Raw genomic sequence first — 13380 nt, 5'->3', positions numbered from 1 at the left:
AGAACATGTTGGCCAGAATCCTGTTACTTATATCCATCAGGGTGACTTCAATCACATAAATGCCAATTGCCAAATGCCAACAATGCAGAAGCCAGTCTTTGTGTGTGTGTGTGTGTGTGTGTATGCGTGCATGCGCGCATGCATCAAGAAAACAAATGTCAACTTTGCAACTGGTGGCAATTTGTTGTTGAAGTTTATGTTACTGTTGAAGTGCAATTAAACATATGGAAACAGTCGTTGAACAATTTTGAAGCACATGAGAGAAAAATGGTCCCTTGACTTACGAACGTCCTGACTTACAACCATTTTGAGTTACGACCAGCTCCGGCTGCAAAATTTTGCTTTGAGTTGCGACCGGAAGAAGGCAGGGAAAAAAGGTGGAAAATTCAAATTTGCTTCATTAGTAGGTGAAGGGGCTGCTTCTTTGTAGCTCTTTCACCCCAATGGTTAGAGTGAGTGCGTCGGAGGAGACTTTAGACTGCCTGGTAAGGTAAGGTGCTGCTTTCTGCTTTTTAAAAACTATTCTGGGTGGGGCTTGCAGGGTGGGTTTGGGCTGGGGGTTATGTTTCTATGCTGTGTTGTTTTGTTTTTTGTTGATTTTTTTTTTTTTTGCAGCCCCAGTGCCTTCCGATGGGGCTTGCTCCGCTGTTTATTTTTTGTTTTATTTTGTTTTTAAGCCCCAGCGCCTTCGGTGCTAGCTCTGTTGTTTATTTTATTTTATTTTATTTTATTGCAGCCCCAGCACCTTCCTATGAGGCTTGCAGTGTTTCATTTTAAGTTTATTTTGGGGAGTTATTTTCTTTTTTCTGGAACAGATTAATCACGTTCCAATGCATTTCAATGGGAAATGGTGCTTCGACTTATGACCATTTTGAGTTACGTCCATCTTCTGGAACGGATTATGGCTGTAAGTCGAGGCACCACTGTACAGTATTTCCCATGAAAAGCCGTTGCCTCAACACCCATCTTGTTGTCAAAAGTCTGCCTGTTTGATATGGGAAGGCTCTACCTACTAGCAAAAGCTCCAATCCCACAGCATCTGGACAGTGGTGGGAAAAGTCAGAATTCATAATAATGGTCTGCATCAGCTTTCTCCCACTAGTGTGTTCCAGATGTGTTGGATTCCAGCTCACTGGAGATTAAGGGTTTTTTTAGGTCCACATCTGAAGGTCACCACATCAGGCTGGGCTATAGAAATAAGGCAGCTTCCTGTGTCCCTAAGAACAGCAATGACAGAAGACTTCAAACGGTTGTTTTCTAGACAGTAAACAGGTTAGTTGTATTTCTCACTTGGCAATGGGTACTGGATCTGCAGCAGAGGTCAAAGAGGAGGAGGAGGAGGAAGAAGAGAGGGACAGGGAAGGAGTCTTCATGCAACTTTAACCTTGCATGAGACAATTGTTGACTCCTAAACTGTCAGTCGGGTGACCCTTTTTGTGATATATACCCATGTACATGAATTTTGCCTGACAGAGGGAACACATCCTAATCCCCTCCCTTAAAATTAAATCTGGGATCAACTGAAGAAGATTGCAGAATCTAAATCTAAAGGTTTCCATGTGGACTGCAAGTGGAAAAGCTAAATCGTGGCCTGAAGGTCCCCATAATTCCCAGCTCTCTCCTGTGTATTAGCATAGGCATGTGGTGTCACATGTGACTGTAGCCCTCTGGGTCTAAAATAAAAAGATAGCATGGTAAATGTGTCTAATCAAATGTTGAGTTCACGCATGTAGGCAGAAGGGGAACAGAATCATGCCCACTAACTGCTGGTATCCTTGCCTTTTCCTCATATAGCTGTTCATCTGAACAAGTGAAAAGCCTACTGGGTACAAGATGTATATGAAAAAGACTTTGTTCACATTCTCATGAACCCTTGAGCAGGCAATTGGTCAGCATGTGTGCAATCTTCAGACAAGTGTGCATAAACAAACTAAATCAGAGGTGTTTGTGCAATTCTGGATCAGCTATGAAGTAGAGCAAGGAGATACTGTTTACTCCCAAGACAGAGGAACACCACAGTAGATTCTTTACTTGGCATTCAATGAGGTTAAAAGGTAAGCATTTTGAATTGAGGAAAGGGAAATAAAAAATAATACAGTCGACTGAATGCTGGCACCAAAGGAAAAGCAGCTGAAGCCCTCAATAAAGCCCAAGGTTACCTCTGGACACTTCAACTACTGAAGCACCAGGAACCACTGAGGCACTAAGGCTACACTGAGGCCAATGCATGGTCTACATATGCACATGCAGCTAGTTCCACCAGCGATTTTGTGGAACCACTGGGTGAAGAGAAAGAAATATGTCACTGTCTTGATAGCCATTTTGCATTTTTAAAATATTGGGTTTTTTTCCTTTGTTCTTTCGCTGAGGTTTCTAAGGTTTACTGAACTATCACACTCTTAGGAAAGATTGCATGTCAATTAATAATTATTTATTCATGAACTTAGAGTGGATAGGTTACATGTATAACCCATCCCCCAAGGAATGAAACTAATTTCCCAAGGTGCCTAAATTCAGAGCATACAGGTTCATGGTGCCATACTAAGCACAAACATACTGGGAGAGATACATAAGAATTAACTGGGTATGTTTAAACTGCAGGTTGGGAGATAACGCTTAGAGACATTTGTGTCGATGCATTTCCTGGTCTCATTAAATTCAAAACAGAAGCAGTAGTAGAGCACACTGAGCTCTCCTCCAAAACAGGCCAAGGTCTGGCTCCTTGGTCTTGAAGCTGGACTTTTGCCACTAGTCCATTTAGAAGTGGTGCTGGAGGCAGTGTTAGGTTCCCTGCTGACTTCTGGTTTACACTGAGTAATGGAAACTAGTTTCACCTGCGACCAAGCTTGGAAAAGTTGCTTTTCGAACTATGAGTAACAGAAGCCTCCAGGCAGCATAGACTGTGACCAAAATTAAATTTGCAAGTTTAACATTTTTTGTTGTTCAGTCGTTAAGTCATGTCCGACTCTTCATGACCCCATGGACCAGAGCACATCAAGCCCTCCTGTCTTCCACTACCTCCCGGAGTTTGGTCAAATTCAAATTGGTAGCTTCTATGAAGTTTAACATACAGGCGCACAAACTAGGATTAAGAATAAGGGTTTAAAAGAGAGAGAGAGAGGTTCTTCCTCCATCCCTCATCATATTCCACACATAGGTTCTTTTTGTAAATTAAATGTCTAAATTTCTGTGCAAGTTGACAGTACACAGTTGAGAACAAAATGTCTGTCACAAACAAATAAGCAAACAAATCCATTCAAGTGTTCTACTTTCCCCCAATACCAAATGAAATGAACAAGTGCTCCTCAACACATTTTCCCCCCTGTCTAGGCCATGAACTGCACAAATAAAACAATGTTTCTTTTCTCTTCTTTCCAGGGTACCATTGGAATTATTTTCAGCCTGGTACGTTGTCTTTAAGATGTTTGCCTGGGAGGTAACTTTCTGGACTGAGGTGACTATCACTCTATCCAGCATTAACCAATTGTTCTCTCTCTGCCTAAGAGTATTTCCCCTCCTTTTTCAGTCTGTTGTCTCTTAGTATTTAGTCATGTAGTCAGTATGCAAGTTATGAGTCAGTTAAGGTCTGTTCCTATTTTTCTACAATATTCTGTTTTTTATGTATTCAGAACTGAGAGTAAGTGAACCCTTTTGTTCTTTCTCTTACCACTGTTTCAGAGTTATTGACACTGTAAGTGCCAGTTGATGAAACAATAACAAAGGGTGGTCTAGTCTTGACGCTTGATCTGCTCTGTATGTCCCTGCACTATAGCATAGCTAGGGTTTTTTCCTAGCCAAAACTTCCATACACTGCCAAGAAGCAGAGCTGCAGGAGCAGCCAACCAGTCCAGCCAGCTCAGCGATAAGCCCTTTAGGTCAAGGTAGAGCTTCATTTGATTCCCAACATGTTCAGTTCCATAAGAATCCATTAACTGGGCTTGTCAAACTTTCTGACCCACCCCTGATTGCTGCTTTCTCTTGGAAGCTTCTTTATATGCTGAAAAGCTTTGCATCCGATCTTGTTTTAAAGAACAACAAGTGCTGTGTGCCTGTGAGTTTCGTAGGAGGGACTAGACTGCTGAATTGCACAGATTCAGATGTTAGCCTCATTTAGGCACTGGAACTTGAAAAGCATTAGGGTTTGATATATGGTGGACATGAAGTCACACGCATTCCACTCTGGTGTCCTTTCACATGTTCAGAGTGAAGATCTGCAGTGGTACTTGTAAGAGCATTCCACTGTGTGCACTGACAGGAGTTTCATGATTGGGAGCCCTGCCTCTCAGAACTCTCATTCCAGGAAATACTGTATGCATGTTGAGCAGAATGCACTGACAAGCACCACTTCAGACCTTTGCTGTGAGCATGCAAAAGTCTGCCTGACTTCTGAATGAGGTGAAGATGTGGAGGAGGAACTTAAGTGTGTCCCCGCATCACCACTACACTTCAGGCCTTACGTGGTTTCAGGCACAATGCTGGAATTCAATTATTAACGAACAATAAAGCTAATAGCAGACTCTACCCCCATGATAGGGAGGTAGGCAGTGGACTGAGTAGAGTAACTTGAGTCTAGTAGGGCAGTACCCCACTGCTCCCAATAGACCAGCTTCCAGTGCTATAGCTGGTTTCCAACAAAAGGAGGATCATGATGTACTTGGCAGTCAGTTGGGCTAACAATGAACCTTTCAGCACCATAAACATAATGGAATAGACATGGAATTCAGAGCTTTTTAAGATTTAAAATTTAAAGTCCTCTGTGTTGATGAATTTAATGCATGAGTTCTGTTTTCTTCAATAGTCTTTTTTTCCTTTTGAATTCTTTCTGTTGAAGTCATGAAGAAATTTGGGGAGTTCTTATTTTAGAAAAAAAAAGAATGAAATGCTCTCCTGTATCTATGGCTAGAACAAGAACCAATGTTATGTCTTTCCCTGTGTTATGGCACAGCACCACACTACCACAAAGAATGTTCAGAAAAGCATGTAAGGAGATAAAAGGAGGAAATGGGCAGTATGGATGTATGCAGTATGGATGTATGCGAAATTAGTAATCTGTTCTTTGACTTTTTAAAATGAATTTGTTGATGGCTAAATATGTGGGGTGGAAAAGGTAATTTGCAAAACACCTTTTTTAATCTCCTGCAAAGTATCATTCAATGAATGTTGTTTTAAGTTTGGTAGTTGCAGATCCTGGAAAGCCACTCCTACTATAAATATTGAAAAACTCAGTAGAAGGAACTGAAAACAAAAAAAAAACCCTTTGTCTGGTATTCCTTCTGCAAAAGCAAATATGGCATAGAAAGCATTGTACTGAATGATGAAAGTGGCCATAAGGTGAAGAGAAGACTATGCAAATGATTCTGATTCCTGTACAGTGGAATAGTTCGAATCTTAATCTAAAGACAAGGGGAATGATCCTTTTATTAGACAACTAAAATATCAGAAATATAAGCTCATATTCATGTTTCTTCATTACTCTAATGAAGACATGAACTCAAAACCTAGGTCACATTCATGATAAACAGATCATCCATCCATGTTTTCAGATTGGTAGAAGAACCATATATCTTTCCCGACCTTTCATCAATCATAGTCATGCTTAAAGTAACCCCATTGAAATCAAGAGGTAAGTATGATTGAATTAAGTATCTAGTGTGCCTACGCTATGACTGATTCATTTCTGTATCTCTGTTAATTTTGCAGTGGCAGGCATACAGTCTGTTGTCATTATTTGGAGTGACTTGCGGCAGGAATACGAGTAGATGAGGTTGATATGTATCAGTGTTACACTGATGGATACTTTGCTGTCAAAAAGCCACAACTGCCATGCAACAAAAAGTGCTATGGAACTTAAAAATAATTGTGCCAAACACAAATACATTTAAAGAACCATTGGAACTACAGGATGCAAAAGTGGAATTCAATTCATTACCAAATTTCATTGTGTTTCTCAGAGTGTGAATAACGATTATGATTGGTTCTCTCGTGACAAAAAGTAATTGTCTACCATCTGGCGCCAGAGCAATTGTGTGGAGTACAAGCTTTGATATACTATAGCAAATGCTTTAGTTTATGAATTGTAATGCTGTTTCCCTCTTGTGTTACAGATTCTTCTATAGTAGCTTTTAAGCTTATTTTAGCCTCTGTTCTAGCTCAGTCCACTTCTAGGTAGCTTTCTCATTGATAATGAATGATACAGGATGGTCTTACACAAATCTCTAAACTGCTAAAATACATTTAGTGGCTGAAATATATCTACACATTTACTGGAAACAAAGGATCTCAGATCCTAAAGTACATATCTCTTTCATTTTTATGGATCTGAGTGACTGGGGGCACTGTTGAATGGATGAATGAGTAATGTGTGGCCTTCTACATATTTGGCTATAGTTTCCATCAGTTCTTGCTAGTTTAGCTGATGAGAAATGAAAGATGAGAGCCGCAGTCTCATCACATTTGGTGGACCACAAGATAATTAGCCTTGTTTAAGAAACATAATTATTCATTATTGCTTGGAAAGATGTTAGAAAAGGAAGTGGCCATAATAGCCAAAGGAAGACCTCCAAGTTGTCCTGTAGTTGCAGCCACATCAGAGTTAACAGTATATAAATTAATTGTAATGCACATATATCATAATAAATGATGAGTATCAGCTCACAGATTAAGTCTTCAAAAAGAGTGAGTTAAGTGAGTTCTCTGTTACTGCTGCGGTTTCTGTTTTTATGTTCTAGTCTTCTAAAAGAAGTATACTTCTTGTTTACTGCAAGTCACTGGGAAATAAAAGCTTATTTCCTTTGTGATATATTTTCACATGAAGAGTCCAGTGGTTATAGGCAATTATTGGGATAGAATTACTGTACTTTAATTATTATATTGTTATTATAGTTATTTTGATTGTTTGTTTATTGCTTTATTGAATGATAATTACTTATTGTATGTTTGTATCATTGTAATTATATTATGGTTATATTTTAACTGTTTTTGACTATTGGAATGCGATCTGATATAGTGCAATATAAAATGTTGTTATTTAAATGCATACAATATTTCTATATTGAAGACTTTTTTATGTAATTTGAAAATCTGATCAAGCAGTCTCTGGATTCAGCATAACCTTTGCTCTGTTTACACACACTGCAGTGATGAATCAGAGGATAGTACAGTATAAACAGAGAGGCTAGAGCCCTATGAGTTAGCAAGTGGAATGCTATAAACTGCAGCAGCAAATTACCACTAGTTAACAAATAACTAGTTGCATCACTCATCACATGCCAGTTGTGTCATCTGATGTGTGATGAGGTATACAAGCAACAACTCATTAACTAGTGGCAGTTCACCTGACTGCATTTTCACCACTATAACTAACTTATAAGATTCTGGGCAGTTGAAAATTGATGGCAAAAAATAACAGCCATCTCACAAAAACATCACCAGAAGCCCTTGTGTATAGCTAAATATAGTTATTTCTTAACAGCAATGTACACAAGAACTTTAAATTGTTCTTCCGCCTCCTGCAAAAACCTTAAAAGACAGATTTGACTAAAAGGTATTTTGATCTACACCTGCTCACATGGAAACAAATCTGTTAGCCTAAAGACTAGATGCCACAGTATTTTGACCTGTAAATGGAACATATCACATTCAGTGTCAATAGGTAAAAGTTAGTTACATAACAAGATTTCATACAAACCCTAGTTGTCTATGGGCAATAGCCAGCACTGGAGTTCTGCCGGCTGAATTATGGATTCTGACAGAACTATGCGGGGATGATCTCCCATTTCATTACAGCTTCAATGTGTGCACCCCATATTAGCTCAAAAAGAGTAGGAAACTTTCAAAAGCCATTTTTGGCTAGTGTCGATGGCTGTACTTTGGAGGCAGGGGACAAAATTTCTGTGGCAACAACAATACAATGTTAGATCTAGCTGTGTCTGTTTACCTTCCCTACCTATCTACTACAGAAATATGGAACAGCCATCTTTTTTATTATGCTCAACATCCTGTGTAATGGATGCAGGCAGAAGGAAGGAAATAATACCTTTACATTTTGACAGAGTATGTATCAACATATTTCTCAACATGAGATATGAGAGGAAAATGAAAGGACTTAATGTGCAAGAAGGTTACAGAACATCTGCTAAAAGCATGAACCAATGTAAATCAAGTACACATCCACACCGTTGTCCCAGGAGTTCTCACTGTGCCTGTAAAATTCGTAGAAAAGACATCAACAAGTAAATAAAAAGGCATAGGCTACAGGTAACTGATTTACAATTAGTACTGCAGATAGTTCATTAAAATATTGCCATTGCTGTATGAACATGCATTATCCCTCGCTGACTCTGAGCAGGCAAAAGGGTAAGCTATAAAAGGAAGTAATTTTCTTTCTCCTACATGAATTGGCTGGGGGATTCTAGAAGTGGCAGTTCCACACATCTGAACAGGTTTTCTTGGAAAACAAAACCTGAACTGGACCAAATTTCCCTTCCTACTACCATTAAATTACGGTAATGTTAAATTGACCAACAGATGGCAGCCTTATACTCCTTTTCCCCCTTTCTCAGTCAACCTTGCATTTTAGAATTCTGCTATATATCTCCATTTCTTGCTAAACTTTCATTCCAACTTCTGCATATATTTTGCTTTCAAGATTAAGCTACTGCACTCCTGATCCTTTAGATCATTCAATAATTGTTAATCAGTAATGAATTACAGTTTTATAACACACACACACATTTTTCACTCATGACATCAAATGAAAAGTTACATTGAAATCTATGCTACATATTTGTTTACATAGGCATCCTTCTGTCTCGAGAGACTATGGTAACGTGCTCTGCATGGAGGACTTGGAACAGCGTCTAGTGTTTTGACACTGCACAAAGCTGGAGTGTCCGTTCCAGGGCACAAAGCCTGGGTAAAATAATATGGAGGATAGGCTGTTACCCAACCAGCAAATCCCCCCTCTCCACATTGCTGAAATAGTCCAATGGAAAGGCAAGAGCCAATACAACTGGTTTCAGCGATGTCTCAGGAGTTGACAGAATGACACGAACTGCCCCCGGGACTCCAGCTCTGGATTTTGCCTCAAGGTTAACTCCTAAAGCCTTTTCCATCAGTGGATATAGCCACAAGGCAGTGGAGGTTTGAAATCGGAGTTTTCCTTCTCCTAGAAGGTGGGACTCCCACCTACCCGGCCTGTTCCCTCATGGTGTGGATGCTGATGGCGGCACCTCAGTGGGAGTTTGAAATCGTAGTTTTCCTTCTCCTAGATGGGCTGCCTTCCAGGGCTGATGAGTCCCACCTCTACTCTGGTTGTAGCGATTTCTTAGGATCTCTAAATTCCGTCTGAACATCTGCTCTTTCTGTGATATCTGGGTCTCCCTGTCCCAATACTGGGGATCCTCCTCCTCCTCCAACTTCTTGATCCAGGGAGCCCGAGGCTGCTTCCTTCTTGTGACGCTGTCATACTGGATGAAAAGCTGGCCGTCCACGTACCCCACTGTGATCAACTGGGGCAGCCGCTGGTTGGATTCAGACACAGCAGTGAGGAAATACTGCAGGGAGTGCAAGGAGGAGCCTCACCCTCTGCCCCAGCCTACTCCTTTATCCATATCTATATGTTACCACATGGGATATGTCCACAAGTAGTCCATGGGCCAAATTTATCCACTTGCATTACGAACCTGAAATGAACCAACTTTTACTCAAATACTCTTTAAAATTAAATATAAACACTGCATTCAGATAATAGATATATCCTTACATGTAAAATATTTAAACCACCACCTATAAAGCTGAATAATAACAGTCATGTGCTTTTAAGTCAATTTTGACTTATGGCGACCCTTTTCAGAGTTTTCCAGGTACAGAATACTCAGAAGTGGTTTACTTCTGGATGGTGCAGCTTGTCCAAGGCCACAAAAGCTGGCTCTTCTCCTGAGAGGAACAGTGAGGAATTGAACTCCCAATCTCCAGCTAGATACCTGAACCACATATAAAACTGTTGCTTTAGAGGCAGTCTGTATGATTGTCTTCTCACAACCTGGTGTTCTTACATTGAGATAAGCAACATATAGCATTTTAGTTGTTGTTGGACTACAGCTTGTCCAGCGGAGCCAATGATGAAGAATGTCAGGAGGAGCAAGGCCAAACATTTCTGAAGATGCCACTCCTGTTTTACACAAATCCTGAAATCCTGTTGCTTAGCATACTCGTAGTATGTCAAAACTAGAGTTAGGCCCATTGAATCAATTGGGGTTGGGTAAGTGAACTCCTCCATTAGTCCCATTGATTCAAGTTGGGCCTACTCAAGTTGCAATTTACTATATTAAGCAACAACATTTTAGCCAAAATGTAATACCCATAGCAAGGGGAAGAAGCACTTGGTGTGCTAAATGTGTTGAAACGAAAGAGGGCAGATTCTTGGTGCTTGGATGGGAGACCACATGAGAAATGTGTGTGCCATTTTGAATTACATTACTGAAGAAGAGTAGAATAACAATAGTAATATGAAAACAAAGATATAATGTAAACACACATAGACTATATGCATACATGTACACATATAGTCCTAATAGAGTAGTAAATTATACATAAATAAGTTGAAAATAAACTATGAGAATGCGAGGCCCAAGTTATATATGCTACACTAATAGTTCAACTTTTCATGGATGAACATGAAAGGATTCTGTGGGGGATGAAGGAAAACTGGGGATGTGCACTGCCACTCTGACCTATTCCATGCCCAAATAAGGGTACACAGGTTTGTGCCACCCCTGTCCTATGCTCTTTTGTAGACAGTCCAACCCAGTTCTTGTCTTGTGGGTCAGTATTTATGTGTTTCTATATCTCTGGGAGGTGGTGGTGGGGAAAGAGAGAGAGAGAATCCTATGAATAGGAAAATGGAATCAGCAAAGCCAAGTCATACCAAATGTTACTGCTTCATCAGACTGTGGAGTTTTGGGGGACTCTGAGGTGCAGGTATGAGAGAAGGACTTCTGGCCAGGGCAGGGGCAGCCTGCAGAGGTAAACATTCTCTTTCTCTTTTCCTTCTTCATTTTCCAACTGGTAGGAAGTTTCCAAAGGCACCCCTGAGTAATAAACAGAGGGACTTTAAAAGGGCAACAGGCATTAGACGCCTTTGATTCCTTCTTAAAAAGGTAGTACAGGGAGCCTGCTTTTCCTTCACATTATCTGGAATTTCACTTCATCCTTCCCCTTCCTCAGTATTTTTGTTTGTTTGTTGTTGTTGCTATCCATCGACACATCAAGTAGTCGTCTCTACTGCCATTCATCAGCAAGGAAAAGAATAGTTGATTTCTGTTGAAAAAGCAAGGTGGATTATCTTATGTAGTCCTTTCATTACACTCTCTTTCCTTTCTAGCTCCCTTTTTCTCCTCTCCCCTGGATCTTTAGTAGTGCTGCAGCCTCAGTTCTGATCCATTCCCAATGATCATGGATCATGCTGGAAATGGACCAAATTAGAGTGATCATAGCTGTACACACGCACACACACATGCACACGCATGCACGCACGCACGCACGCACGCACGTACACACACACACACACACACACACACACACACACACACACACACACACACACACACACACACACAAAGCCCCTGACGGGCTCAAAAAAGTGCAGGTAGGGATGATTTGGTTCACTCAATGATTATGTCATAATATTTCTCAAAAAAGGAGGGAACTAATGGGTCCCACAGTAGACCAAACAGTGGGTTTTGTGCGTATCTGATTGGACTTAATGGATTTACAGCAGGAAAGGCAAGGAATATTCACTCCCAAGTAACGTGCATGCTTTCCTTCTCCATTGGTGACAAGTCAACACCTTATTTCCCTACTCCCTGCTTGTAATCATATTACATCTCTTTTTTTTTTTAACATTTTCACCCCTCCTTGAATACCAGTAGCCCATGAGGAGTACTTCTCCATCTTCTGTGTGCATCTGAGCCCTTTGCTCCACCTTGTATTACTCTTGACTCAGTCTATATTTACACATTATTTTGAAGAGAAAGCACATCCCTATTTGAAACCTATTCATAAATTATTGAAGGAATAGTTGTGTTAGTCTATTGCAGCAAAAATGACACAAAAACTTATGCATCTAAAACACCAACACAACCGTAATTGTGTAGTCATGACTGGTGCTGTGCATAAGAATATATGAACCGGAGCTCTGATCAGCATTAATTTTTTTTCCTTTTGGATCACAAAGACATCTGATGTTCCTCCTCTTGATTTACATACCATAGTTGAAACACCATGAGTGTCTTCATTTGTGACTGGAAACTTGTGGTAAATTTATTGCTCTGGGCACCTCTTGTTGGAATTAACTTGTATTTTTTTTAACTTTTTATTACCTGTTCTGATCATAAATTCATGGCCCTAGTGATTCTGTGCACTGTCTATCACTGTTGCTCACCCTTTTATTACAGGCTGGGGATTATTATTATTTTTTCCCTTACAGTATTCCTGACAGAGCCTTAACTTGTGTAGGCCTGTACCTTTATAATTTATATTGTTGCAATAAAAGCCCATACTTAATAAGCTTGTTACATGCTGACAGCATTATTGCAAGCTCTCTGCTGATACATTTTATTGCAGCTTTGTTTGTTCCTGGACCAGTATTTTATTTTCAAGCAATATGTGTTAATTCCAATAGTATTAATGGGGTGTGTATGAAGGCTGTATAGGTTTATAGTTGACAGGCACAGGCAAAGTCCAAGAATGTGCACTATTTGGAGGTTCTCTGGTTCAGATGCAAAGCTTAACAAAGCTTAAGTAGTCTTGCATTCTCATTACCAACTCTATTTTGTGGTCTTCTTCAGTATAACCATCTAATCACTTTTTAATGTAATCCATTCCTTTTATATAGGTTATAAAGACAGGAAACATCTGTGGATAGGCAAGTGCTGGATCTGTCGATAAACATAAGAACAAGGCTTAACTACTAGAATTAGAATGCACAATTGAAGCAATCCATGGTGTAAAATGTAATGGTTGAATGTGACAGTTGTGCTGCAACATCATTAACTTGAGCAAACACCATACTGTGAAGATTAAAGCAATACCTAGTTTTATGATCAAGCTGGGCAGATATAACAACTGTCACAGTTATGATCTATCTATGGAAGATAACAGATTGGAAGGAAATAGATAGCTAGACAGATAGATAGATCCTTTTCTTTTGTTTCCATTGTCTCAGTGCTGGATTTGGAAGGATCTGATTTAGGGAATCTTTTTTAAAAAGCCAAAGGCTCTTTGAATTGTTTATAGATCTGTTTCTTTCTAATGTATAAAAGAGCAGAGTATTATCCAGCACACAATCTGCTCCCCTACAAACTATTATGCAAGGAATGA

At 39.8% G+C, this 13380-nt stretch overlaps 1 long non-coding RNA gene across 1 annotated transcript; it reads left to right on the top strand.

Annotated features, from left to right (window-relative positions):
- The first annotated feature begins 1794 nt into the window (after window positions 1-1794).
- LOC140705642 (uncharacterized) lies at window positions 1795-7043 on the top strand. Its single transcript, XR_012085085.2, has 3 exons — window positions 1795-2054; window positions 3379-3454; window positions 5701-7043. It is a non-coding gene; the product is annotated as an uncharacterized LOC140705642 (long non-coding RNA).
- Window positions 7044-13380: the final 6337 nt, after the last annotated feature.

Source organism: Pogona vitticeps, chromosome 3 (genome assembly GCF_051106095.1).
Source record: "Pogona vitticeps strain Pit_001003342236 chromosome 3, PviZW2.1, whole genome shotgun sequence".
NCBI classification, from domain to species: Eukaryota; Metazoa; Chordata; class Lepidosauria; order Squamata; family Agamidae; genus Pogona; species Pogona vitticeps.
The sequence above is the reverse complement of the archived record's forward strand: the minus strand, read 5'-3'. Positions and strand labels throughout refer to the sequence as shown.